The following is a 26,335-nucleotide window of genomic DNA, read 5'->3' as shown; positions in this document are numbered from 1 at the left end:
CACATCTCATTCAAGATGGCTCAAGTCTCTCCTTGTTCAGGGAACAGGAGATCTATCTCTTGTCTGTTTTGAAATACAATACCTGCCAATATGTGTTGGCTCTTTAGAGCTGTCCTGAGAAATTTTGTCATTAGAAACTTAATTTTGGGGATGTTCATTAGAATGACACTCATTTGCAGTCCTCAGTAGGTAGCTGAGATCTCCCAGGAGCTCACAGGTGTATTGAGTGTCCTCTTCTGTTTTCTTCCATGGCTCGACTTGTAAGTAATGAATCCAGGAGTCATGTCCTGGTACCTTGACTGATGTGGGGGTAGAAAGTATTACAGGGTAGAGGCCCTTCCATGTGGGCTGGAGATGAGCCTTTGGGGGCCCATCTTTCTAGACTTTAATTAGAACTTGAGTTCCTGGAGCATATAGTGGTGACTCCTTACAATCTTTTGGGTTCTGGTTGACACACCATAAGCGTATATCCTTTTGGAATTGCCCAATGGTTATGGTATAATATCAGAAGGTCTGGGTCTCTGGATCTAGGAAGAGGTCATTGACATAAACGAAAGGTCTCCCACACAGCATCTCACAAACACTAAGACCAACCTGTTCCTTAGGGGCAATACAGGTGCAGAGGAGATCTATTTGTAGAGCCTCCTTCCATCCCAGAGATGTCTCCTGGGTTATTTTTTTTATTGCTAATTTTAAGAATTGGCTGGCTCTTTCTACTTTTCCTGAAGACTGAGGCCTCCAGGAACAATGGAAATAATAAGTAATGCCCAATGCTTTAGAGACCCTTTGGGTGACCTTAGAAGTAAATGATGTCCAATTGTCACTTTGTAATGACCTGGGCAGAACAAATCTTGGAATGATTTCATGAAGCAGGTTTTTTCCCACCTCCTCAGCCTTCTCAGTCAGGGTGGGAAAGCGTTCAATCCATCCTGTGAATGTATTTATCATGACTAATAGGTATTTATACCCTTGAGAAATTGGCATCTGGGTGAAGTCCATCTGCCAGTCCTCTCCTTGGTAAGTCCCAAGTCTTGGACAGGTTGGGCCAGCTGTGGTCTTTGAGCTCCTTGAGGGTTGTTTAATGGGCAAGTGGGACAAGAGGAGACCACTTGCCTTACAGTTGTTTGGAGGCCTGTTCCTCTGAAGAATCTTTCTAGCAATCTTTAGAGGGCCTTTTCACCTAAATGAGTGGTGGCATGTAAGGAGTTAACCAACTTCCATTGGAAGTTTCCAAGAAAAAAAAGGTTCCTTTTGGAACCACCCCATATGATCTACTTGAAAGCCCTCAGTCTTAGTCTCACCTTCAGTATATGAAGGTGTTTCTGGCAAATTAGTCTGTGGAACTAAGCTAGCAACCCCTATTAGATCGTTGTTCTATAACACTGCTCTCTTAGCTGCCTGATCAGCTGCTTGGTTCCCTCATGCCACTTTCGTGCTCCCTTTTTGGTATCCTTTACAATGGGAGACTGAAACCTCAGTGGGCAGATGAACTACCTCCAAGAGCCTAAGGATTTGATCATCATATTTGATTGGGGACCCTCAGGTGGTCAAGTGGCCTCTTTCTTTTCAAATGGCAGCATGTGCATGTAGCACCAGAAAGACATACTTGGAGTCGTGCAAATGGTTGCTCTTTTTCGTTTTCTCAGCTCTAAAGTTCAAGTCAGGGCTATAAGCTCAGCTAATTGGACTGAAGCACCTGGTAGCAAAGGTTTAGACTCTATGTTCCCCAAATTAGAAACTACTGCATATCTGGGTCTTATTTTCCATCCAAGACAAAGCTACTTCCATCAGTGTACCAGATTTCCTCAGGATTTGTCAGAGGATCTTCCGACAATCCCTCTCAGGGCTTTGTCCAGTGGTCCAAGGTTTCTAGGCAAGAGTGAAAGGGGATAGATCCCTTGGGGGTAGTCAGAAGGGTGGCAGGTTTAAGATCCTCAGAAGGGGACACAGTCAGGCCTAGATTTTCCACCAGTACTACTTGATATCTGAGGATTCTTTGATCAGACATCCATAAATGGTGTCTCCCATTCTAGAGTTGTTTCACTTGGTGCCTGGTAAAAATAGCTAGTTTGCCCCCAAGAGAGAGTTTTAAAGCATCTTCTATCTTGAGATCAGTGGAGAAATAACTCTAGAAATAATGAAGAGATGGAGCCAAAGCAAAAAGAACACCCAGTTGTGGGTGTGACTGGTGATAGAAGCAAGGTCAGATGTTGTAAAGAGTAATATTGCATAGGAACCTGGAATGTTAGGTACATGAGTCAAGGCAAATTGGAAGTGGTCAAACTGGAAATGGCAAGAGTGAATGTTGAAATTTTAGTAATCAGCAAAATAAAATGGACTGGAATGGGTGAATTTAACTCAAATGACCATTATATCTACTACTGTGGAAAAGAATCTCTTAGAAGAAAAGGAGTAGCCATCAGAGTCAACACAGGAGTCCCAAATGCAGTACTTGGATACAATCTCAAAAACGACAGAATGATCTGTTCCTTTTCAAGGCAAACCATTCAATATCATGGTTGCTGCTACTGCTGCTGTTAAGTTGCTTCAGTCGTGTCCAACTGTGTGCAACCCCACAGATGGCAGCCCACCAGGCTCCCCAGTCCCTGGGATTCTCCAGGCAAGAACACTGGAGTGGGTTGCCAATTCCTTCTCCAATGCATGAAAGTGAAAAGTGAAAGTGAAGTCGCTCAGTCATGTCCAACTCTTCACGACCCCATGGACTGCAGCCTACCAGGCTCCTCCGCCCATTGGATTTTCCAGGCAAAAGTACTGGAGTGGGGTGCCACTGCCTTCTCCGAATATCATGGTAATCCAAGTCTATTCCCCGAACAGCAATGTTGAAGAAGCTGAAGTTGAACAGTTTTATGAAGATATACAAGATGTCTTAGAACTAACACCCCAAAAATATGTCCTTTTCATTATAGGAGATTGGAATGCAAAAACATGAAGTCAAGAAACACCTGAAGTAACAGGCAGATTTGGCCTTGGAGTACAGAATGAAGCAGGGCAAAGGCTAATAGAGTTTTGCCAAGACAGCACATTGGTCATAGCAAACACCCTCTTCCAACAACACAAGAGAAGATGCTACACATGGACATCACCAGGTAGCCAACAATGAAATCAGCCAAAGAGGGAGACGGTCTATACAGTCAGCAAAAACAAGGCTGGGAGCTGACTGTGGCTCAGATCATGAACTCATTATTGCCAAATTCAGAGTTAAAATGAAGAAAGTAGGAAAAACTACTAAAGCATTCAGATCAGATCAGATCAGATCAGTCACTCAGTCATGTCCGACTCTTTGCGACCCCATGAATCGCAGCACGCCAGGCCTCCCTGTCCATCACCAACTCCCGGAGTTCACTCAGACTCATGTCCATCGAGTCAGTGATGCCATCCAGCCATCTCATCCTCTGTCATCCCCTTCTCCTCTTACCCTCAATCCCTCCCAGCATCAGAGTCTTTTCCAATGAGTCAATTCTTTGCATGAGGTGGCCAAAGTACTGAAGATTCAGCTTTAGCATCATTCCTTCCAAAGAAATCCCAGGGCTGATCTCCTTTAGAATGGACTGCTTGGATCTCCTTGCAGTCCAAGGGACTCTCAAGAGTCTTCTCCAACACCACACTTCAAAAGTATCAATTCTTTGGCACTCAGCCTTCTTCACAGTCCAACTCTCACATCCATACATGACCACAGGAAAAACTATAGCCTTGACTAGACAAACCTTTGTTGGCAAAGTAATGTCTCTGCTTTTGAATATGCTATCTAGGTTGGTCATAACTTTCCTTCCAAGGAGTAAGCGTCTTTTAATTTCATGGCTGCAGTCACCATCTGCAGTGATTTTGGAGCCCAGAAAAATAAAGTCTGACACTGTTTCCACTGTTTCCCCATCTATTTCCCATGAAGTGATGGGACCGGATGCCATGATCTTCATTTTCTGAATGTTGAGCTTTAAGTTAACTTCTTCACTCTCCACTTTCACCTTCATCAAGAGGCTTTTTAGTTCCTCTTCACTTTCTGCCATAAGGGTGGTGTCATCTGCATATCTGAGGTTATTGATATTTCTCCTGGCAATCTTGATTCCAGCTTTTGTTTCTTCCAGTCCAGCGTTTCTCATGGTGTACTCTGCATATAAGTTAAATAAACAGGTGACAAAATACAGCCTTGACGAAATTTTTTCCTATTTGGAACCAGTCTGTTGTTCCATGTCCAGTTCTAACTGTTGCTTCCTGACCTGCATACGAATTTCTCAAGAGGCAGGTCACTTGGTCTGGTATTCCCAACACTTTCAGAATTTTCCACAGTTTATTGTGATCCACACAGTCAAAAGCATTCAGGTATGACCTAAATCAAATCCCTTACAATTATAGAGTGGAAGTGAGAAATAGATTTAAGGGACTAGATCTGATAGAGTGCCTGATGAACTGTGGATGGAGGTTCGTGACATTGTACAGGAGACAGGAAACAAGACAATCCCCCAAAAAAAGCAACACAAAAAAGAAAAATGGTTGTCTAAGGAGGCCTTAAAAATGGCTATGAAAAGAAGATAAGGGAAAGCAAAAGAGAAAAGGAAAGATATAACCATTTGAATGCAGAGTTCCAAAGAATAGCAAGGAGAGATAAGAAATCCTACCTCACTGCTCAATGCAAAGAAATAGAGGAAAACAGTAGAATTTTAAAGGAAAGACTAGAGATTTCTTCAAGAAAATTAGAATACCAGGGGAACATTTCATGCAATGATGGGCTCAATAAAGGACAGAAGCTGAAGATTTTAAGAAGTGGCAAGAATACACAGAAGAACTGTACAAAAAGGATCTTCATGAACCAGATAATCAAGATGGTGTGATCACTCACCTAGAGTCAGACATCCTGGAATGTGAAGTCAAGTGGGCCTTAGGAAACATCACTATGAACAAAGCTAGTGGAGGTGGTGGCATTCCAGTTGAGCTATTTCAAAACCTGAAAGATGGTGCTGTGAAAGTGCTGCACTCAACATGCCAGCAAATTTGGAAAACTCAGCAGTTTTCCAGGCCACAGGACTGGAAAATGTCAGTTTTCATTCCAATCCCAAAGAAAGGCAATGCCAAAGAATGCTCAAACTACTACACAATTGCACTCATCTCACACACTAGTAACGTAATGCTTAAAATTCTCCAAGTCAGGCTTCAGCAATACGTGAACTGTGAACTTCCAGATATTCAAACTGCTTTTAGAAAAGGCAGAAGAACCACAGATCAAATTGCCAACATCTGCTGGATCATCGAAAAAGCATGATAATTCCAGAAAAATATCTATTTATGCTTTACTGACTATGCCAAAGCCTTTGACTGTGTGGATCACAATAAACTGTGGAAAATTCTGAAAGAAATGGGAATACCAGTCCACCTGACCTGCCACTGGAGAAATCTGTATGCAGGTCAGGAAGCAACAGTTAGAATTGGTCATGGAACAACAGACTGGTTCCACATAGGAAAAGGAGTACGTCAAGGCTGTATATTTTCACCCTGCTTATTTAACTTATATGCAGAGTACATCATGAGAAACGCTGGCCTGGATGAAGCACAAGCTGGAATCAAGATTGCCGGGAGAAATATCAATAACCTCAGATATGCAGATGACACCACCCTTATGGCAGAAAATTAGGAAGAAGTAAAGAGCCTGTTGATGATAGTGAAAGAGGAGAGTGAAAAAGGTGGCTTAAAGCTCAACATTCAGAAAACTATGATCGTGGCATCTGGTCCTATCATTTCATGGCAAATAGATGGGGAAACAGTGTCAGACTTTATTTTTTGGGGGTTCCAAAATAGCTGCAGATGGTGACTGAAGCCATGAAATTAAAAGCATATTAGACAGCATATTAAAAAATAGAGACATTACTTTGCCAACAAAGGTCCATCTAGTCAAGGCTATGGTTTTTGCAGTAGTCATGTATGGATGTGAGTGTTGGACTATAAAGAAAGTGGAGCACCAAAAAATTGATGCTTTTGAACTGTGTTGTTGGAGAAGACTCTTGAGAGTCCCTTGGACTGCAAGGAGATCCAACCAGTCCATCCTAAAGGAGATCAGTCCTGGGTGTTCATTGGAAGGACTGATGTTGAAGCTGAAACTCCAATACTTTGGCCCCCTGATATGAAGACCTGACTCATTTGAAAAGACCCTGATGCTGGGAAAGATTGAAGTCAGGAGGAGAAGTGGATGACACAGGATGAGATGGTTGGATGGCATCATCGACTCAATGGAGATGAGTTTGCATAACCTTTGAGAGTTAATGACGGACAGAGATGCCTGGCATGCTGCAGTCCATGGGATCATGAATAGTTGGGCATGAGTGAGCGACTGAACTTATCTGCCTTGATCAGGATTGCAATAGCTGCAAGATTTCAAAGGCAGGGAAACATCTCTTCCCAATAAGGGAGGAGGACACTTAGGAAGCACCTGAGAAACTGGTTGGAAAATATTTGTCAATCCCAGTAACAAAGAAGTACTTGGGTGAATCTTTTAGTAATTGTTTTTTCTGTAGCACCCAAAATGATATAAGTTTGAGAGAAATCTCCGGAGTAGGAGGTCAGGGCAGTGTAGGTAGCCCCTGGGTCAACCAATAAATTCTCAGACCTACCTGCCACATCCAGTTGCACCCTTGGCTCTAGCCCCATGATGGTTATCTGTGACAGGCAGGCTGACTGGAGTGGGCTGCTTCAGTCCTGTTGAACCATTGTGAGGGAAGGCTTGACACTTGACCTTAAGGTTCTTAGGTCCCGAGAACAGAGTACCACCCAATGTCTCAATTGTTGGCATTTTAGCAAGCTGTTTTAGGAGACCTGTCACAGTTTGGACACTCATTGGACAGGCCCAATGCCCCGCCTGTATACAGATTAGGCCTTTGCCTCCTGCTTTGTCCTTCAAGGATTCGGGGTTTGCCATAGGGCTTCCCTGGAGGGCAGCCAGCATCTAGGCATGCCTTCTCTCTCTTTTTTCTCCCTTTCCTGAGCCTCAGCCTCCCTCTCCTGTTCTCTGTTATAAAAGGTATTGGTGGCTGTCTGGACCATCTCATCTAAAGAAGAAGCAGGGTCCTGCTGCTGTAGGTGTTGTAACTTAATTCTGATATCTGATGCACATTGGAACAGGAATTTGTCCTTTAAAATCACCTGTCCCTGATAAGAGTCTAAGTCCAGATTGGTAAACTTTTTGAGGACCTCTTTTAGCCTTTCCAGAAAGGTGATGTGGTTCTCGTTGGGCTCCTGAGTTATTGCTGAGAACCGGGCATAGCTGATTACTTTTTGCTGGGATGCTTTCAGTCCTGGTTTCACACAGATTAGAAAATGATCCCTACCCAGACGTGCTTAGGGTCATTATAATTCCAATTAGGATCTGAGGAGGGGACTGCAGTTTCCCTTACTGGGTATTTATTGCTTGATATGTGAAGCCCCACAGCATATCTTCAGGCTTCCTTTAAGACCTTAGCATGCTCAAGGTCAGATAATGTTTGACTACATATGATCATGATGTCCTTCCATGTCAAGTCAAAGGCCAAGGTAATGTGTTGGAATGTATCTATATATTTGCCTGGGTCATCTGTATAGCTTCCCATGTCTTGTTTATCTGTCTTAGTTCTAAGAGGGAGAAGGACTTATGGGCCCAGATTGGTCCGAATTTTCCTCCAGTTTCAACTAAGGGAAATACTTGAGTTGTCTTTTGTGGAGGGAGTGCTCCCAGATATGGGGGCATGTTTGGATACAAGGAAGGAGCACCAGGCACCTCGGGAGCCATGGGAGGTGACCCTTCATGGTGGGGTTCTTTCTCTTGGTTGTCTGTGCCTAACACCATTTGCCTAGTAGGCTCACTTTTAGGGCATACAACAATCCCATACTTAAGACAGAGTTTCTTCACATCTCTTAGTTGGAAGAAAATTTGAACGTAGGGGATCTCTGTCCATTTCCCTTGTCTTTTGCAGAATAAGTCTTTAGGATGGTATTGTAACTTAAACTCCCATCTTCAGGCCAGTGTTCTTGTCCCCCAGAGGAGACCATGTCCATGCAGTGGCACAAAGTAATTTTAAGCAACTTCTCCTTAGAGTTAGAGGATCAAACAGTTTCCAATTATCAAGGATGCATCTCAAGTGCATCTGTTGGGAAGTGGATTGGTTATTTCCCATTGGAAAGACAGTGATGACAGGGAGGAAAAGAAAAAGAAAAAAGAAAATACCAATAGGCCTCCTTCAATTTCCATGGGTGGACTTCCTTAGGGGTGAGTCATTTTGAAGCTTATCCTACCCAGTACTGTTGCAACCTGCAGATCCCCAGGCAAGCTGAGGCATGACAGCCTCAGGGAGATTGAATCTCCAGGCAGGTCGAGGCAGGTCGGCCTCCTGGGACCCCTGGACTAGCAGATCCCTGAGCAGGTTGAGGCATGACAACCTTTCGAGGGCCAGGTCCTAGGCAAGTCAAGGCAGGTCAAGCTCCTGGGACTCCCAGACTGGAGTTGGGCATCCCCAAGGTCTCCAGCATGACCAGTGTTGGGTAGGATTAAGGGGTTGTAATTTTAACTCATTACCAGTTTATTCACCACAGATGGGAATAGATATCATGATGTAAAGCAATCCAGGCCTGGGCCATGAGACTGGGAACTTAGTGAAGCAGCCATAAACCTTATCCTTTTATTGCTCTAAGGGAATGAAAGTTACTGATTTCCTCCCCAAGTCCCCCATAAGAGCAATTTAGGGTGTTTCCAATAGTAAACATTTCATTGTCATAGAACCACTTTAGGTAATAACAGAATTAGTGACAAAGGAGTGGATAATCTGGTCCTGTTAGAGGCATTAAGAGTATTTTAATAACAAGCTGGGTGGAGCTATGTTGCCTACAGGGGGCAGGGTGTTGGTTGTAGGAGTTAGTAAGTGACTTAAGAACAAACTGATAAGAAGCAACAGACCAGATATTCCATAAAAGTGGAGTGGAGATTTGATCTGGGAGTACGTTTGTAACTTTAGAAGGGTGATAAGGGTTTGGGCCCAAACGGCCTGCAGGGCTAACTCCAAAAGTGGCAAACATTATCCCTGGAAGCCCAAATGCCCTTGAAGGAATGCCACCAACAGATGGACTTCTAGCAGGCATTGTGTGCCTGTCACCTGCCCTTGCGGGTTCACTGAAGGATGCTGTTGTTGCACATGTTGTAGGAAACATGGAAGATGAAGGCCTAACTATCTAGAGGGATTGAATATTATATTGTATTTCCATCCCAAGGGCCAGCTATTTTCTGATTGTCCCTCCAGAAGATTGTAGAGGCAACATTGTAGGCATGCATGGGGCTCAGGAAAAGAGCATGAAACAGGAGGGAAGGGGGCGGGGCACAACTTTTGAAAGAATGATATAGCCCAAGGGCATAACATGAACTGATTAAAATCAAATGGGTCCGAGATGACAAGTCAAATTCAACTAAACCTTGATCCCCAATCTGTAAGCTAAATGTCACACTCAGAGGTGGCAAGAACTGTGGTAAGGCACCGTCAAAAGACAGAAGAGTATGTTGTTCCCCAATGGTTGGGATGATCTTCCCACTCGTTAGCATATGAATTCACCCAGCTTTTGAAAACTAGCCACGCCACATTCCATGGCCACAGCACTTGCTCTCTGTGATGGCCCACACCCTGTGGAGTGTGCTCCTCTCTAAATCCAAACAATCCACCTCTTACCTATCATTGTGTCTCTCACTGAATATTTGCAATGAGACATCAGAGCCTAAATGCCATTAGGTCCTGAAGCCAGGCACCATGGGTTTTGGCTGGGCTCAAGTCCCAGGAGAGAGAAGCTGAAGGACAGGAGGAAAAAACAGTGATAAAAAATATGCGGAGGAATCCCCTTCATAACCTGCTGGAAAATCTGCTAAATACCTGACCTCTGCTCAAAGTTTTCATTAGCCTGATCCTTGGCACAAAGAAGATTAAGGACAGAAGAACCCCCACCAACTTGGGCAACAACTACTGGGGCCCAGCAGATAGTGGAGCCTTTGGGATACAAAAAGTCCCTCAATTGCACCCACTGCCACTCGCCTATTTGCCTTCATTCTGTTAGGCATATGTCCTTCCACCATAGGAGCGAGGACCTCCTACCTTAACCGGAGGTCTTCTGGAATTTAAAACTGAGCCAAGCGAGCTTTCTGCTGAGTTTGTTTTTTGCTGTCCCAGTTTCCAGTATGCTGGGCTTTTTGTCACTTTCCCTGTGCTGGGTTTTCATCATGTTCATCTTCCACCACAGGAGCTTTTGCTGAGTTGGGCTCCTGTTGTGCTTGGCCTCCTCCTTGTGGGGACTGAGCGAGGTTGTTTTAGCCAGGTTAAATCTGAGAAATGGCACCATAGATGTGGGGGAAGTTTGTAATTTCCTTGGTTCTATCTTGTCGCAACAAAAATTTGAAGCAACAGAGGGACCAGCATTACAGCCCTTGGATGTGTTAGGTAGTTAGAATAGGAAACAGGAGTCCAGAATGGCAGTGGCTAAAAGGCAAGGAAGGGAAAAGCCTGCGAAAATAGAACAAAGGAAGGTCCGAAGACCTGAGTGAAGACCTCAGGTAGAACAAACAGCATTTTTGGCTAGCCCAATTTACATAGGGCAGGCCCAGAGGGAGGGGGAAAAAAAACATATAAAAAGGGGAGCCAAAGTTCTCTCTCTCTGTTTCTCCCTCTCTCCCTCGCGTTGGCGCACTTTTCTCTTTGTGTCTTTGTGTCGACATGCCCTTATGCCTCAAAGATGGATTTTCCTGCTATTTTATAAATAAAATAGAGATATAACATGGAGCTGTAACACTGATTTGTCTAGGAGCTATAACACTGTCTGTCCAAGACCTGAGAGCTGTGATGTGCCAAGGGCTTTAATGTCCGTCACTCCAAATCTTTGTTGTGATGAGACAGAACCCAGGAGCATACACTCACCTGACATCTATGGTGTCATGACTCGGGTTTAACCTGACTGAAACAACTTCGGCATGGCCCCCGCAAGGAGGAGGCCAAGCACAGCAGGAGCCCAACTCAGCTAAGCTCCCGTGGTAGAAGCAGAACACGAAGAAAACCCAGCTCAGGAGAAGTGACAAGAGGCCCATCATGCTAGAAACTGGGACAGCGAAAAACAAACTCAGCAGAAAGTTCATGTGGCTCAGTCTCAGATTCCACAAGACCTCCGGTTAAGGTAGGAAGTCCTCACTCCTATGGCTGGAGGGACATATGCCTAACAAAATCTTAATTCCTTTACAATCTCTTGTTTCTTGTTTCCTTGAACCCCCCGTGAACAGGAGGGCATCAGTGGGCGCAATTGAGGGTTTCTGGAGAGGCTACTCTTTGGTATGTCCTAAAGGCACTATCTGCTGAGCCCCAGTAGCTGTTACCCAAGCCAGTGGGGGTTCTTCTGTCCTTACTCTTCTTTGTGCCAAGGAACAGGCAAATGAAAACTGGGAGCACAAGTCAGATATTTAGCATATTTTCTGGAAGGCTATGAAGGGGATCCTTTGGCATGTTTTTCCCACTGCTTTTTCCGCCTGTCCTTCAGCTCTCTCCCAGTACTGGAGCCTGGCCAAAACCCATGGTGCCTGGCTTCAGGACCTAATGACATTCAGGCTCTGATGTCTCATTGCAAAAATTAAGTGAGAGACAAAGTGATAAGTAAGAGGTGGATTTGTTAGGATTCAGAGAGAAGCTACACTCTTCAGGGTGTGGGCCATTGCTGAGGGCAAGGGCTCGGGCCATGGAATGATCCCTGGCTAGGTTTTGCTAGGGAGGTGAATTCATATGCTGATGAGGGGGAGGATCATCCAAACCATTGGGGAACCACCTCCTCCTCTGTCTTTTGACAGTGCCTTAGCACAGTTCCTGCCACCTTTGGGTGTGTCATTTAGCTTACAGATTGGGGATCAAGGTTTAGTTGAATTTGACTTGTCATCTTGGACCCAGCTGATTTTAATTGGTTTATGTTATACCTTTGTGCTATGTCACTCTTTCAAAGGTTATGCTCTGCCCCCTTCCCTTCTGTTTCATGCTCTTTTCCTGAGCCCCATGCAGGCCCACAATGTCACCTCTACAATCTTCTAGAGGGACAACCAGAAAATAGCTGGCCCTTGGGAGGGAAATACTGTATAATATCCAACCCCTCTAGATATTCAGCTCTTCATCTTCCATGTTTCCTACAACATGTACAACAGCAGCATCTCTCAGTGAACCTGCTAGTGTAGGCGACAGACACACAATGCCGGCTAGAAGTCCATCAGTTAGCATCCCTTCAAAGGCAATTGGGCTTCCAGGGATAATGTTTGCCACTTTGGGAGTTAGCCCTGCAGGCCGTTTGGGCCCAAACCCTTATCACCCTTCTCCTAAAGTTACAAATATACCCCTGGATCAAATCTCCACTCCACTTTTATGGAACATCTGGTGTGTTGCCTCTTAACAAATGGGTTCTTAAGCCAATTACTAACTCCTACAATCAGGACCCTGCCCCCGTGTAGACAACATTGCTCCACCCAGCCTACTATTAAAATACCTTAATGTCCCTAACAGGGCCAGATAGCCCACTCCTTTGTCACTACTTCTGTTATTACCTAAAGTGGGTCTATGACAACAAAATGTTTATCACTGGAGACACCCTAACCTGCTCTTATGGAGGACTAGGGAAAGAAATCAGTGACTTACAATCCCTTAGAACAGTAAGAGAATAAGACTCATGACTGTTACACTGTTTCCCAGTCTCAGGGCACAGGCTCATATTGCTTTACATCATAACTATTCCCATCCATGGAGAACAAACCAGCAATAAGTTAAGATTACAACCCCTTAATCCTACCTAGCCCTGGTCATGCTGGAGACCTTAGGGACACCCAACTGCAGTCTGGGGGTCCCAGAAGGTCAACCTGCCTTGACCTGCCTAGGGATCTGGTCCTTGAAAGGTTGTCATGCCTCAACCTGCTCGGGGATCCTCCAGTCCAGGGGTCCCAGGAGATCGTCACGCCTCAACCTGCCTGGGGACCCAATTCTCGGGAGGCTGTCACGTCTTGACCTGCCCGGGGATTCGGTCTCCAGGAGGCTGTCACACCTCAGCTTGCCTGGGGATCTGCATCCTGATCCGGGGATGCCTGGCTCTCAGGTTGCAACAGTACTGGGTAGGATAAGCTTCAAAAAGACTCACCCCTAAAAAAAAAAAAAAAAAAGACTCACCCCTAAGGAAGTCCACCCATAGAAATAGGAGGCCTATTCGTTTTTTTTCTTTTTATTTTCCTCCTTGTCATGACTGTCTTTCAGATGGGAAATAACCAATCCACTTCCCGGCAGACACCCTTGAGATGCATCCTTGATAACTGAAAGCTGTTCGATCCTCTAACTCTAAGGAGAAGTTGCTTTAAATTCTTTTGTGCCACTGTGTGGCCACAGTATCCACTAGGGGACAAGGAACACTGGCCTGAGGATGGGAGTTTAAATTACAATACCATCCTGCAATTAGAATCATTCTGCAAAAGACAAGGGAAATGGTCAGAGATCCCCTATGTCCTAATTTTCTTCTGACTAAGAGATATGAATGAACTCTGTCTTAAGTATGGGATTGTTGTATGCCCTAAAAGTGAGTCCACTAGGCAAATGGTGTTAGGCACAGGCAACCAAGAGAAGGAACCCCCCATAAAGGCTCACCTCCCATTCCCCCAAAGAGACTGGAGCCTTCCACAGCTCCTGAGATGCTTGGTGCTCCTTCCTTGTATTCAAACGTGCCTTCATATCCAAAAGCACCTCCTTCACAAAAGCCAGCTCGAGTATGTCCCTTAGTTGAAACTGGAGGAGAATTCAGACCAACCCGGGTCCATAAGCCCTTCTTCTTCTTAGAACCAAGACAGATAAACAAGATGGAAGCTATACAGTTGACCCAGGCAAATATATAGATACATTCCAACATATTATCTTGGCCTTTGACTTGACATAGAAGGACATCATGGTCATATTTAGTCAAACTTTATCTGACCCTTAACATTCTAGGGTCTTAAAGGAAGCCCGGAGGTATGCAACAGGGCTTCACATGTCAAGTGATAAATACCCAGTAGGGGAAACTGCAGTCTCCTCCTCAGATCCTAATTGAAATTATAATGACCCTAAGCACATCTAGGAAAGGGATCACTTTCTAATCTGTGTGAAGGCAGGACTGAAAGCAGCCCAACAAAAAGTAATCAGCTATGCCCCGTCCTCAGCAATAACTCAGCCCAATGAGAACCCCATTGCCTTTCTGGAAGGGCTAAAAGAGGCCCTCAAAAAATTTACCATTCCGGACTTAGACTCTTACCAGGGACAGGTGCTTTTAAAGGACAAATTCCTGTCCCAATGTGCATCAGATATAAGAATTAAGTTACAACAGCTACAGCAGCAGGATCCTGCTTCCTCTTTAGATGAGATAGTCCAGACAGCCACCAATACCTTTTATAACAGAGAACAGGAGAAGGAGGCCAAGGCCCAGGAGAGGGAGAGAAGGAAAGAGACAAGGCATGCCTAGATGCTGGCTGCCCTCCAGGGAAGCCCTATGACAAACCCCAAGTCCTTGAAGGACAAGGCACAAGACAAATGTCTAATTTGTAGACAGTCGGGGCATTGAGCCAAAGAGTGTCCAAACTGTGACAAGTCTCCTAAAACTGCTTGCTACAAATGCCATCAACTGGGACATTGGGCAGCACTCTGCCCTTGGGACCCAAAAGCCTCAAGGTCAAGAACCAAGCCTTCCCTCACAATGGCTCAAGGGGACTGAAGAGGCCTGCTCCAGCCAGCCTGCCTGTCACAGATAACCATCACGGTGCTGGAGCCAAGGGTGCAATTGGATGTGGCAGGTAGGTCCGAGAATTTCTTGGTTGACATGGGGGCTACCTACTCTGTCTTGATCTCCTACTCCAGAGCCTTCTTCTCCCAAACCTGTACCATTTTGGGTGCTATAGGAAAAACAACTACTAAAAGATTCACCCAAGTGCTTCTTTGTTGCTGGAATGGACAAATATTTTCCCACCGGTTTCTGGTGGTCCCTGAGTGTCCTATTCCCTTAATGGGAAGAGACATACTCACTAAACTGGGGACCACCCTTGTGATGGGAAGTGTTTCAGCCCCTGGAACCCTACAGCTCCTGGTTACTACTGAAGAATTAATTACACATTCTCCAATAGAGAGGGACCAAAAACTATGGAAGGACAAACTTAAACCCCAGGTGTGGGACCAGGGGATTCCTGGATGAGCCAACCAGGCTGAACCGGTCATCATTGTCCTCCAAGATGCCACCCGGTTTCCTAACTGGAAACAATATCCCCTCAAAAGAGAGGCTCAGGAGGGACTACAGCATTGAATAAATAAATTCCTTGCTTGTGGGCTATTGGTCCCCACCAATTTGCCACGTAACACCCCAATCGTCTCAGTAAAGAAAACGGATGGACCCTGGTGAATGGCTCAAGATCTCTGGATCATAAATGAAGCTGTAGTCTCCCTCCATTCCACAGTACCCAATCCCTATGTAATCTTGGGGTAAATCCCATCCAGTGCCAAGTGGTTTACAGTCTTGGATCTCAAAGATGCATTTTTTTGCATACCACTGGCTAAAGAATCCCAATGTCTTTTTGCATTTGAGTGGGAGGCCCCAGGAGAAAAACACCAACAGATGACTTGGGCAGTATTACCTCAGGGGTTCAGAGATAGTCCCCACTTGTTTGCACAGGCCCTTACCTAGGATCTCCTAAACCTGGACCTGGGACCTAATGGGAAAATATTACAATATGTAGATGACCTACTAATCTGCTCTCCAGATGAGAAAAGTGCCCAACAACATGCAATTCAGGTTCTAATTTTTTTGACAGAAAGGGTATATAAAGTCTCCCTTGCTAAGGCACAGATGGTCGGGACAAAGGTCACTTACCTGGGAGTTCAGATTGCACACGGGTGCAGGAGGCTGTCTTCTGATCGGGTACAAGGAATCTTCCAGTTGCCCTCCCCCACAACTCGAAAACAATTGTGAGCTTTCCTGGTGCTAACTGGGAATTATAGAATCTGGATACTCAACTATGGTCTAATTGTCCAGTCTTTATATGAAAGCTTAAAGGGACGGGATGATTCAATCCCACTAATGTAGGGAACTCCTCAAAAGAAGGCAGAGGTTACACTAAAACAGGCCTTAACTCAGGTACCTGCCTTGAGGTTGCCAGACACAGAAAAAGCATTCCAACTTTATGTCCATGAAAGAGAGAAAATAGCCTTGGGAGTGTCAACTCAAAGGTTGGGATCTGAGCCCCAGCCTGTAGCTTACTTATCCAAGAGGCTAGATCCAACAGCCTGAGGCTGGCCCCCCTGCCTTCGGAATCTTGCAGCTATTGCAACCATGATAGAAGATGCTTTAAAACTCTCTCTTGGGGGCAAACTAACTATTTTTACCAGCCACCAAGTAAAACAACTCCTAAATGGGAGAGGCCATTTATGGATGTCCGATCAAAGAATCCTCAGATATCAAGTAATGCTGATGGAAAATCCAGACCTCACTATACCTCCTTGTGAGGTTTTTAACCCAGCCACTCTCCTGCCTAACCCAAGGGCTCTCTCCCCTTTCACTCCTGTCTAGAAACTTTGGACCACTGGACAAAATCCCAAGAGGGATTGGCGGAAAATCCTCTGACCAATCCTGAGGAAATCTGGTACACTGATGGAAGCAGCTTTGTCTTAGACGGAAAGAAGAGCTGGATATGCGGTAGTCTAAAACTTTGAGACTCTCAAGCGTCTTCTCCAACAGCATAGTTCAAAAGCATCAATTCTTCGGCGCTCAGCCTTCTTCACAGTCCAACTCTCACATCCAGACATGACCACTGGAAAAACCATAGCCTTGACTAGACAGATATTTGTTGGCAAAGTAATGTCTCTGCTTTTGAATATGCTATCTAGGTTGGTCACAACTTTTCTTCCAAGGAGTAAGCTTCTTTTAATTTCATGGATGCAGTCACCATCTGCAGTGCTTTTGGAGTCAAAACAAATAAAGTCCGACACTATTTCCATGTTTCCCCATCTATTTCCCATGAAGTGATGGGGCCAGATGCCATGATCTTCGTTTTCTGAATGTTAAGCTTTAAGCCAACTTTTTCATTCTCTTCTTTTACTTTCATCAAGAGGCTTTTTAGTTCCTCTTCACTTTCTGCCATAAGGGTGGTATCATGTACATATCTGAGGTTATTGATATTTCTCCCGGCAATCTTGATTCAAGCTTGTGCTTCTTCCAGCCAAGGGTTTCTCATCATGTACTCTGCATGTAAGTTAAATAAGCAGGGTGACAATATACAGCCTTGAGGTCCTCCTTTTCCTATTTGGAACCAGTCTGTTGTTCCATGTCCAGTTGTAACTCTTGCTTCCTGACCTGCACATAGGTTTCTTATGAGGCAGGTCAGGTGGTATGGTATTCCCATTTCTTTCAGAATTTGCCACAGTTTATTGTGACCCACACAGTCAAAGGCTTTGGCATAGTCAATAAAGCAGAAATAGATGTTCTTCTGGAACACTCTTGTTTTTTCGATGATTAAGTGGATGTTAGCAATTTGATCTCTGGTTCTTCTGCATTTTCTAAAACCAGCTTGAACACCTGGAAGTTCATGGTTCATGTATTGCTGAGGCCTGTCTTGGAGAATTTTGAGGATTATTTTACGAGAGTGTGAGATGAGTGCAATTGTGCATTAGTTTGAGCATTCTTTGGCATTGCCTTTCTTTGGGATTGGAATGAAAACTGATCTTTTCCAGTCCTGTGGCCACTGCTGAGGTTTCCAAATTTGCTGGCATATTGAGTGCAGCACTTTCACAGCATCATCTTTTAGGATTTGAAAGAGCTCAACTGGAATTCCATCACCTCCACTAGCTTTGTTCATAGTGATGCTTTCTAAGACCCACTTGACTTCACATTCAGTATGTCTGGCTCTAGGTGAGTGATCACACCATCATGATTATCTGGGTCATGAAGACCTTTTTTCTACAGTTCTTCTGTGTATTCCTGCTACCTCTTCTTAATATCTTCTGCTTCTGTTAGGTCCTTACCATTTCTGTCCTTTATCGAACCCATCTTTGTATGAAATGTTCCCTTGGTATCTCTAATTTTCTTGAAGAGATCTCTAGTTTTTCTCATTCTGTTTTTTCCTCTATTTCTTTGCATTGATTGCTGAGGAAGGCTTTCTTATCTCTTCTTGCTATTCTTTGGAACTCTGCATTCAGATGTTTATATCTTTCCTTTTCTCCTTTGCTTTTCACTTCTCTTCTTTTCACAGCTATTTGTAAGGCCTCCCCAGACAGCCATTTTGCTTTTTTTTACATTTCTTTTCCATAGAGATGGTCTTTGTCCTTGTCTCCTGTAAAATGTCATGAACCTCCGTCCATAGTTCATCAGGCACTCTATCAGATCTAGTCCCTTAAATCTATTTCTCACTTCCACTGTATAACGATAAGGGATTTGATTTAGGTCATACCTGCATGGTCTGGTAGTTTTCCATACTTTCTTCAATTTATGTCTGAATTTGGCAATAAGGAGTTCATGATCTGAGCCACAGTCAGCTCCCGGTCTTGTTTTAGTTGATTGTTTAGAGCTTCTCCATATTTGGCTGCAAAGAATATAATCGATCTGATTTCGATGTTGACCATCTGGTGATGTCCATGTATAGAGTCTTCTCTTGTGTTGTTGGAAGAGGGTATTTGCTATGACCAGTGCATTCTCTTGGCAAAACTTTATTAGTCTTTGCCCTGCTTCATTCCGTATTCCAAGGCCAAGTTTGACTGTTACTCCAGGTATTTCTTGACTTCCTAGTTTTGCATTCCAGTTTCCTATAATGAAAAGGACATCTTTTTTGGATGTTAGTTCTAAAAGGTCTTGTAGGTCTTCATAGAAAAGTTCAACTTCAGCTTCTTCAGCATTACTGGTTGGGGCATAGACTTGGATTACTGTGATATTGAATGGTTTGCCTTGGAAATGAACAGAGATCATTCTGTCGTTTTTTAGTTTGCATCCAAGTACTACATTTCAGACTCTTTTGCTGACCATGATGGCTACTCCATTTCTTCTGAAGGATTCCTGCCAGCAGTAGTAGATATAATGGTCATCTGAGTTAAATTCATCCATTCCAGTCCATTTTAGTTTGGTGATTCCTAGAATGTTGACATTCACTCTTGCCATCTCCTGTTTGACCACTTCCAATTTGCCTTGATTCATGGGCCTGACATTCCAGGTTCCTATGCAGTATTGCTCTTTACAGCATCAGACCTTGTTTCTATCACCAGTCACATCCACAACTGGGTACTGTTTTTGCTTTGGCTCCATCCCTTCATTCTTTCTGGAGTTATTTCTCCACTGATCTCCAGTAGCATATTGGGCACGTACTGACCTGGGGAGTTCCTCTTTCAGTATACTACCATTTTGCCTTTTCATACTGTTCATGGGGTTCTCAAGACAAGAATACTAAAGTGATTTGCCATTCCTTTTTCCAGTGGACCACATTCTGTCATCCCTCTCCACCATGACCCACCCATCTTGGGTGGCCCCATGGGCATGGCTTAGTTTCATTGAGGTAGAGAAGGCTGTTGTCCTAGTGTGATTAGATTTACTTGTTTTCTGTGATCATGGTTTCAGTGTGTCTGCCCTCTGATGCCCTCTTGTAACACCTACCATCTTACTTGGGTTTCTCTTACCTTGGATGTGGGGTATCTCTTCACAGCTGCTCCAACAAAGCGCAGCCCCAGCTCCTTACCTTGGACGAGGGGTATCTCCTCACTGCCACCCCTCCTCATCTTGAGCGTGAAATAGCTCCTCTAGGCCTTCCTGCACCTGTGCAGCCACCACTCCTTGGACTTGGGGTAGCTACTCCTGGGCATCGCCCCTGGCCTTGGGCAGTGGGTAGCACCTCCTGTCCGCCGCCCCTGACCTCGGACATGGGTTAGCTCCTCTCAGCTGCTCCTGTGCTGTCGCAGCCTGGCACTTTCGGCCACTGCCTCTGACCTCGGATGTGGGGTAGCTCCTCCCGGCCACTGCCCCTGACCTCTCCCAGTGTAAAGGACACCAAAAAGGGAGCACAGAAGTGGCACGAGGGAACCAAGCAGGTGATCAAGCAGCTAAGAGAGCAGCATTGCAGAACAATGACCTAATAGTGGTTGCCACCCTAGTTCCACAGACTAATTTGCCAGAAACTCCTTCATATACTGAAGGTGAGACTCTTAAAGCTAAGAGTGAGAGCTTTCAGGATCATATGGGGTGGTTCCAAAAGGAAGGACTCTTTTTTCAGCCTGGGAACATCCAATGAAAGTTGGTTATTTCCTTACATGTCACCAGTCATTTAGGGGAAAAGGCCCTCCAAAGATTACTAGAAATATCCTTCAGAGGAACAGGCCTCCAAGCAAATATAAGGCAAGTGGTCTCCTCTTGTCCCACTTGCCAATTAAACAACTCACCAGGAGCTCAAAGACCCCAGTTGGCCCAGCCTGTCCAACGACTTGGGGCCTACCCAGGAGCGGACTGGCAGATGGACTTCACCCAGATGCCAGTTTCTCAAGGGTATAAATACCTATTAGTCATGATAGAGACATTCATAGGATGGATTGAAGGCTTTCCCACCTGAACCTAGAAGGCTGAGGAGGTGGTAAATAAAAACTGCTCCATGAAATTAGTCCAAGATTTGGTCTGCCCAGGTCATTACAAAGTGACAATTGGACGTCGTTTACTTCTAAGGTCACCCAAGGGGTTTCTAAAGCATTGGGCATTACTTATTATTTCCATTGTGCCTGGAGGCCTCAGTCTTCAGGAAAAGTAGAAAAAGTCAACCAATTCCTAAAATCAGTGATAAAAAAGATAACCCAGGAGACCTCCCTGGGATGGAAGGAGGCTTTACCAATAGCTCTCCTCCACACCCGTATTGCCCCTAAGGGACAGGTTGGTCTTAGTCCTTATGAGATGATATATGGGAGACCTTTTGTTTATGTCAATGATCTCTTCCTAGATCCAGAGGTTCAGACCCTCCAGTCTTATACCATGGCCACTGGGCAATTCCAACAGGATATACCATTGTGGGGTATGAACCAGGACCCACAAGATTTCTAAGGAGTCACCATTGTATGCTCCAGGGTCTCAAGTCCTAATTAAAGTCTGGAAACATGGGTCCCCAAAGACTCATCTCCAGCCCACATGGAAGGGCCCCTACCCTGTAATACTTTCTACCCCCATGGCAATCAAGGTACCGGGACATGATGCCTGGGTTCACTACTCACATATCAATCCATGGAAGAAAACAGAAGAGGATACTCAATACACCTGTGATTCCCTGGGAGATCTTAGATACCTATTCAGAACTACAAATGAGTGCCATACTAGTGAACACCCCCAAAATCTGGTTTCTGGGGATAAGATTTCTCAGGATAGCTCTAAAGAGCCAACACAGCTTGACAGAGATTGTACTCCAAAACAGACAGGAGATAAATCTTCTGATCCCTGAACAAGGAGGGACTTGAGCCATCCTGGTGATGGGAATTTGGAGTTGGCTAATGCACCTACTAGTGCTTGTTGTGCCATATTGATGCTGCTTATGATTGCTCCATGTATTATCAATGGTCTAATCTGTTTTGTCTCTGCCCTGGTCAACAAGCTACAACAAGCAATGCCAGTTCAATAAAGATATTAAACTACAGCCGGCCATGGAAAATATCACTCACCCTTAGATACCCCTATAAAAATTCTGAGGCCTGAGACTAGCAAGAGGGGGAGGCCCAATGCCCCTTGCCACCCCAGTTGAGCAGGAAGTAGCCAGAAAAGATCTCGATGCCCCTATTGCCAAAGAATTGGGCCTCCCATCTCTTGAGGGGGTAATGTTAGGTAGTTAGAATAATAAACAGGAGTCCAGAATGGCGGTGGCTAAAAGTCAAGGAAGGGAAAAGTCTGAGAAAATAGAACAAAGGAAGGTCAAAGGAAGGTCTGAGTACCTGAATGAGGACCTCAGGTAGAACAAACAGCACTCCTGGCTAGCCCAATTTACATAAGGCAGGCCCAGGTGGAGGGAAAAAAACAAACAGACATATAAAAAGAGGAGCCAAAGTGCTCTCTCTCTCTCTCTCCCATGCGCTGGAGTGCTCTTCTCTTTGAGTCTGTGGGTCGACATGCTTTCACACCTCAAAGATGGATTTTCCTGCTATTTTATAAATAAAATAGAGCTATAACATGGAGCTGTAACACTGATTTATCTAGGAACCATAACACCGTCTTTCCAAGACCCGAGAGTTGTGACGTGTTGAGGGCTTTAATGTCTGTCACTACAAATCTTTGTTGTGATGAGACAGAACCGAGGAGCATACACTCGCCTGACAGACAGACCTGTGTCACAGCCCTTGAATGGACCAGTGTTACAGTTCCATGCTACAGCTCAGTTTTATTCTGAAAGTAAAAGAAAATACATCCTCAAGGAGTGAGGGAGTGCCAACCCAAAAAACGTGAAGAGAAGAGAGGTCCCTGGCCCAAATGTGGCTCCTCTTTTTATATGTTTTATTCTTCTCCCCCTGGGCCTGCCCTATGTAAATTGGCTAGCCAGGAGCGCTGTCTGTTTTACCTCAGGTCCTCACTCTAGTCCTTGGACCTTCCTTTGTTTTATTTTCATGGGCTTTTCCCTTCCTTGTCTTTTAGCAACTGCCATTCTGGACTCCTTTTTCCTATTCAAACTACCTAACATTATGATGGATGGATTAGAGAGGAAGTGGGAAAAGTAGTTAGTATGTTCTTACAATACTCCATAAAAGAAGCAGCTGAATTTTGCTAATGGAAGTAAAGGTGAAGAGGATGAGAAGAGTCTGAAATACACAGAAATAAAATCAAATACAGTAGATATTGATTGGATGTCAAGAGAAAGACTAGAATGAACCCAGGGTTTCTTATGTTAGTAATTAGATGGGTAGGGAAGCCATTTACCGTGGTCTAGAATGCAGAAGCAAGAATAGTTTTAAGTAATGATGTGAGAATTTCAGATTTGAATATTTGGAATTTGAAGAACCCATAACTTATATTGAAGTGCATACCATCCATAGGTTGGTTATATATATATATATTTGAGCTCAAGAAGGAGATTAACATTGGAGATAAAGATTTTAAGAATTATCCATTCACATTCTTTTTAAAACTGTGGAAATAAATAAGATTTGTCAACTACAAATTGGGACTTGCCAAGATCATTGCTGATGACTAAACAACAAAGGCATTTGCCATCTGCTTCCGTGGAGACTGAACCCTGCACTGTTGCAGCTGTTGACCTTCAACACCCTCTGAGGGAGTTCAGGGTGGAGTAAGGCACTCTGTGTTCCAGGCAATCTGGTGGTACAGGTCTTTAGATAAATGTTTTAGGAACAGATTTTATGATCTCAGTTCTTGCATCTCCTCATATCTAGAAAAACAATAAATCCCTTCTTGGTGACATCAGATCCCAGTGACTAGCAGAAAACTTTTTCTAAAATGAATGCTTAATGCTAATGACTCCCCCCCCTTCACCAAATCCTATATACTGACCTTCCCCTACTACCCCTTTGAAGCAGTCTCTCAGAGTTATCTGATGTGCTGCCTCCAAGACTGCAGTTCTCATTTTGCCCCAAATAAAGTTAACTCACAACTCTCAAGTTGTACATCTTTTTAGTCAACAGATTGAAAGAGAAAAGCATTTTTATATAGGGAGCCCTGGGCAATCCCCATGGTTAAAAGGAGAGAAACCCATGAAGGTGAACAAGAAGAAACTACTAGAAAAGTAGAATAAACTGGGAAATGAAGAGTTAATGAGAATAGGGGAGGAAAATACAAAATGCAAGAGAATTCTAGCAAGACAATGGAAAATGTCCCCTTAGATAACTTAGCAATCACTTGAAACCCTTTCAAGAGTAATTGTTGGTAGCGTTGTTGTTAGTGGAAGTTAGATTGTTGTGGCTGAGAAGTAATGGAACTTAAGGATTAAAAGATGATGTGAAAACTACAATTTGAAAAGTCTGACTAAGAAGAGAAGGAGCAATAGGACAATGGCTAGAGTAAAATATATCATCATGAGATGGTTATTTGTAAAAATATCTTTGAGGAACATGAAATTCACCAATTTAAATGAGCAATCAAGTGGCATTTAATACATTTACAATGTTGTGCAACCACCATCTAGATACAGATGTATCTAGTTTCAAAACATTTCCATCATTGCAAAGAAAAATCCCTTAACCATGAAGCTGTTTTGCCCCATTCCTCTATCTGCTAACCCTTGAGAAACACCAGTTTGTATTCTCCCACTATTGGTTTATCTATTTTTTTCATTTAATATAAATTCAGTCATATAATATGTAACCTTTTGTGCATTATTTCTTTCACTTAACATTTGTGAGGTTTATCTGCATTGTAGCATGTATCAGTACTTTATTCTCATGGCTAAATAATATAAAAATTGGAGGTATATACTATAAATTGTTTATCCATTCAAATAGTAATAGACATGTAGGCCACATACACCTTTTGACTATTGTGAATGGGGCTGCCATGAACATGTTTGTCATATATTTGTTTAATTACTTATTTTTAATTTCTTAGGATATGTACCTAGGAGTGGAAATCCAGGGTCATATGGTAATTCAATGCTTGACTTGTTTGAGGAACTGCAAATTGTTTTCCAAATTGGAAAGGAAGAATTAAATTACTTCTGTTCATAAATAACATGGCATTTTATCTAGAAAACCATAATAACAGCACAAAAAAGTGTTAGAATTAATAAACAAATATAGTAAATTTTCAGGATAGAATATCAATATACAAAATCAGTTGCATCTCAATACAACTCTAAATGGATTAATGATTTAAATGTAAAACTTGAAACTTTAAATTCCTAGAAGAAAACATAGAGACAAACCTTTTTAACATTGCTCTTGGCCATACTTTCCTCATATGATATCAAGAGTTCACGAACATAGACAAGTGGGAGAAAATAAACTAAAAGTCTTCTACACAACAAAGGAAACAAAATTCCAATCTTTGTAATAAAAGAAAATATTTGAAAACCATGTATTTAATATGGGACTTAATATCCAAAATGCATAGGGAAATCATACAATTCGATAGCATTAATGCAAATAGCTCAATTTTATAAATGGGCAAATAAATTGAATAGATATTTATTCACAGAAGATGTACCAATTGTCAACACATAAGTGAAAGGTGTTCAAATCAAGGAAATGCAAATTAAAAGGACAATAAGATATCACCTCAGACTTATTAAGATAGTGATTATCCTTAATAATAATAATAATGATAATATAACTATTTTAAAAGATAAGAAGAAAAGATATCTCTTTTAAACTGTTGGTAAGAATGTAAACCGGTGTTGTCATAATGACAAATAGCATGGAATTGCCTTCAAAATTTTAAAATATAATTACCGTATGACCTAACAATCACACTTCTGGGTGTATATACAAAAGAACTCGAATCAGTATCCAAGAGATATCTGAACTCTCATGTTCAGTGTAGAATTATTTACAATAGCCAAGAGGTAGAAACTAAATAACCATCAGCAGATGAATGACTCAAGAATATATGACATATATGTTCAGTTCAGTTCAGTCCTTCAATCATGTCTGACTTTTTGTGGCCCCATGGACTTCAGCACGCCAGGCTTCACTGTCCATCACCAACTCATGGAGCTTGGTCAAACTCATGTCCATAGAGTTCGTGATGCCATCCAACCATCATAAACTCCATTGTTCCTTTCTCCTCCTGCCTATAACCCTTCCCAGCATCAGGGTCTTTTCCAATGAGTCAGTTCTTCACATCAGACAGCCAAAGTGTTGGAGTTTCAGCTTCAGCATCAGTCCTTCCAATGAATACTCAGGACTGATTTCCTGTAGAATTGAATGCTTTGATTTCCTTGTAGTCCAAGGGACTCTCGGGAGTCTTCTCCAATACCACAGTTCAAAAGCATCAATTCTTTGGTGCTCAGCTTTCCTTATGTTCCAATTCTCACATCCATACATGACTATTGAAAAAGCCATACCTTTGACCAGACGGACCTTTGTTGGCAAAGTAATGTCTCTGCTTATCAATATGCTGTCAAGGTTGGTCATAGCTTTTCTTCCAAGGAGCAATTTAATTTCATGGCTGTAGTCACCATCTGTGGTGATTTTGGAGTCCCCCAAAATAAAGTCCCTCACTATTTCCACTGTTTCCCCATCTACTTGGCATGAAGTGTGGGGACCAGATGCCATGATCTTAGTGTTTTCAATGTTGAGCTTTTAAGCCAACTTTTTCACTCTCCTCTTTCACTTTCATCAAGAGGCTCCTTAGATCTTCACTTGCT

The sequence above is a fragment of the Bos indicus genome, chromosome X (genome assembly GCF_029378745.1).
Source record: "Bos indicus isolate NIAB-ARS_2022 breed Sahiwal x Tharparkar chromosome X, NIAB-ARS_B.indTharparkar_mat_pri_1.0, whole genome shotgun sequence".
Taxonomy (NCBI): Eukaryota; Metazoa; Chordata; class Mammalia; order Artiodactyla; family Bovidae; genus Bos; species Bos indicus.
Note: the sequence above shows the minus strand (reverse complement) of the source record.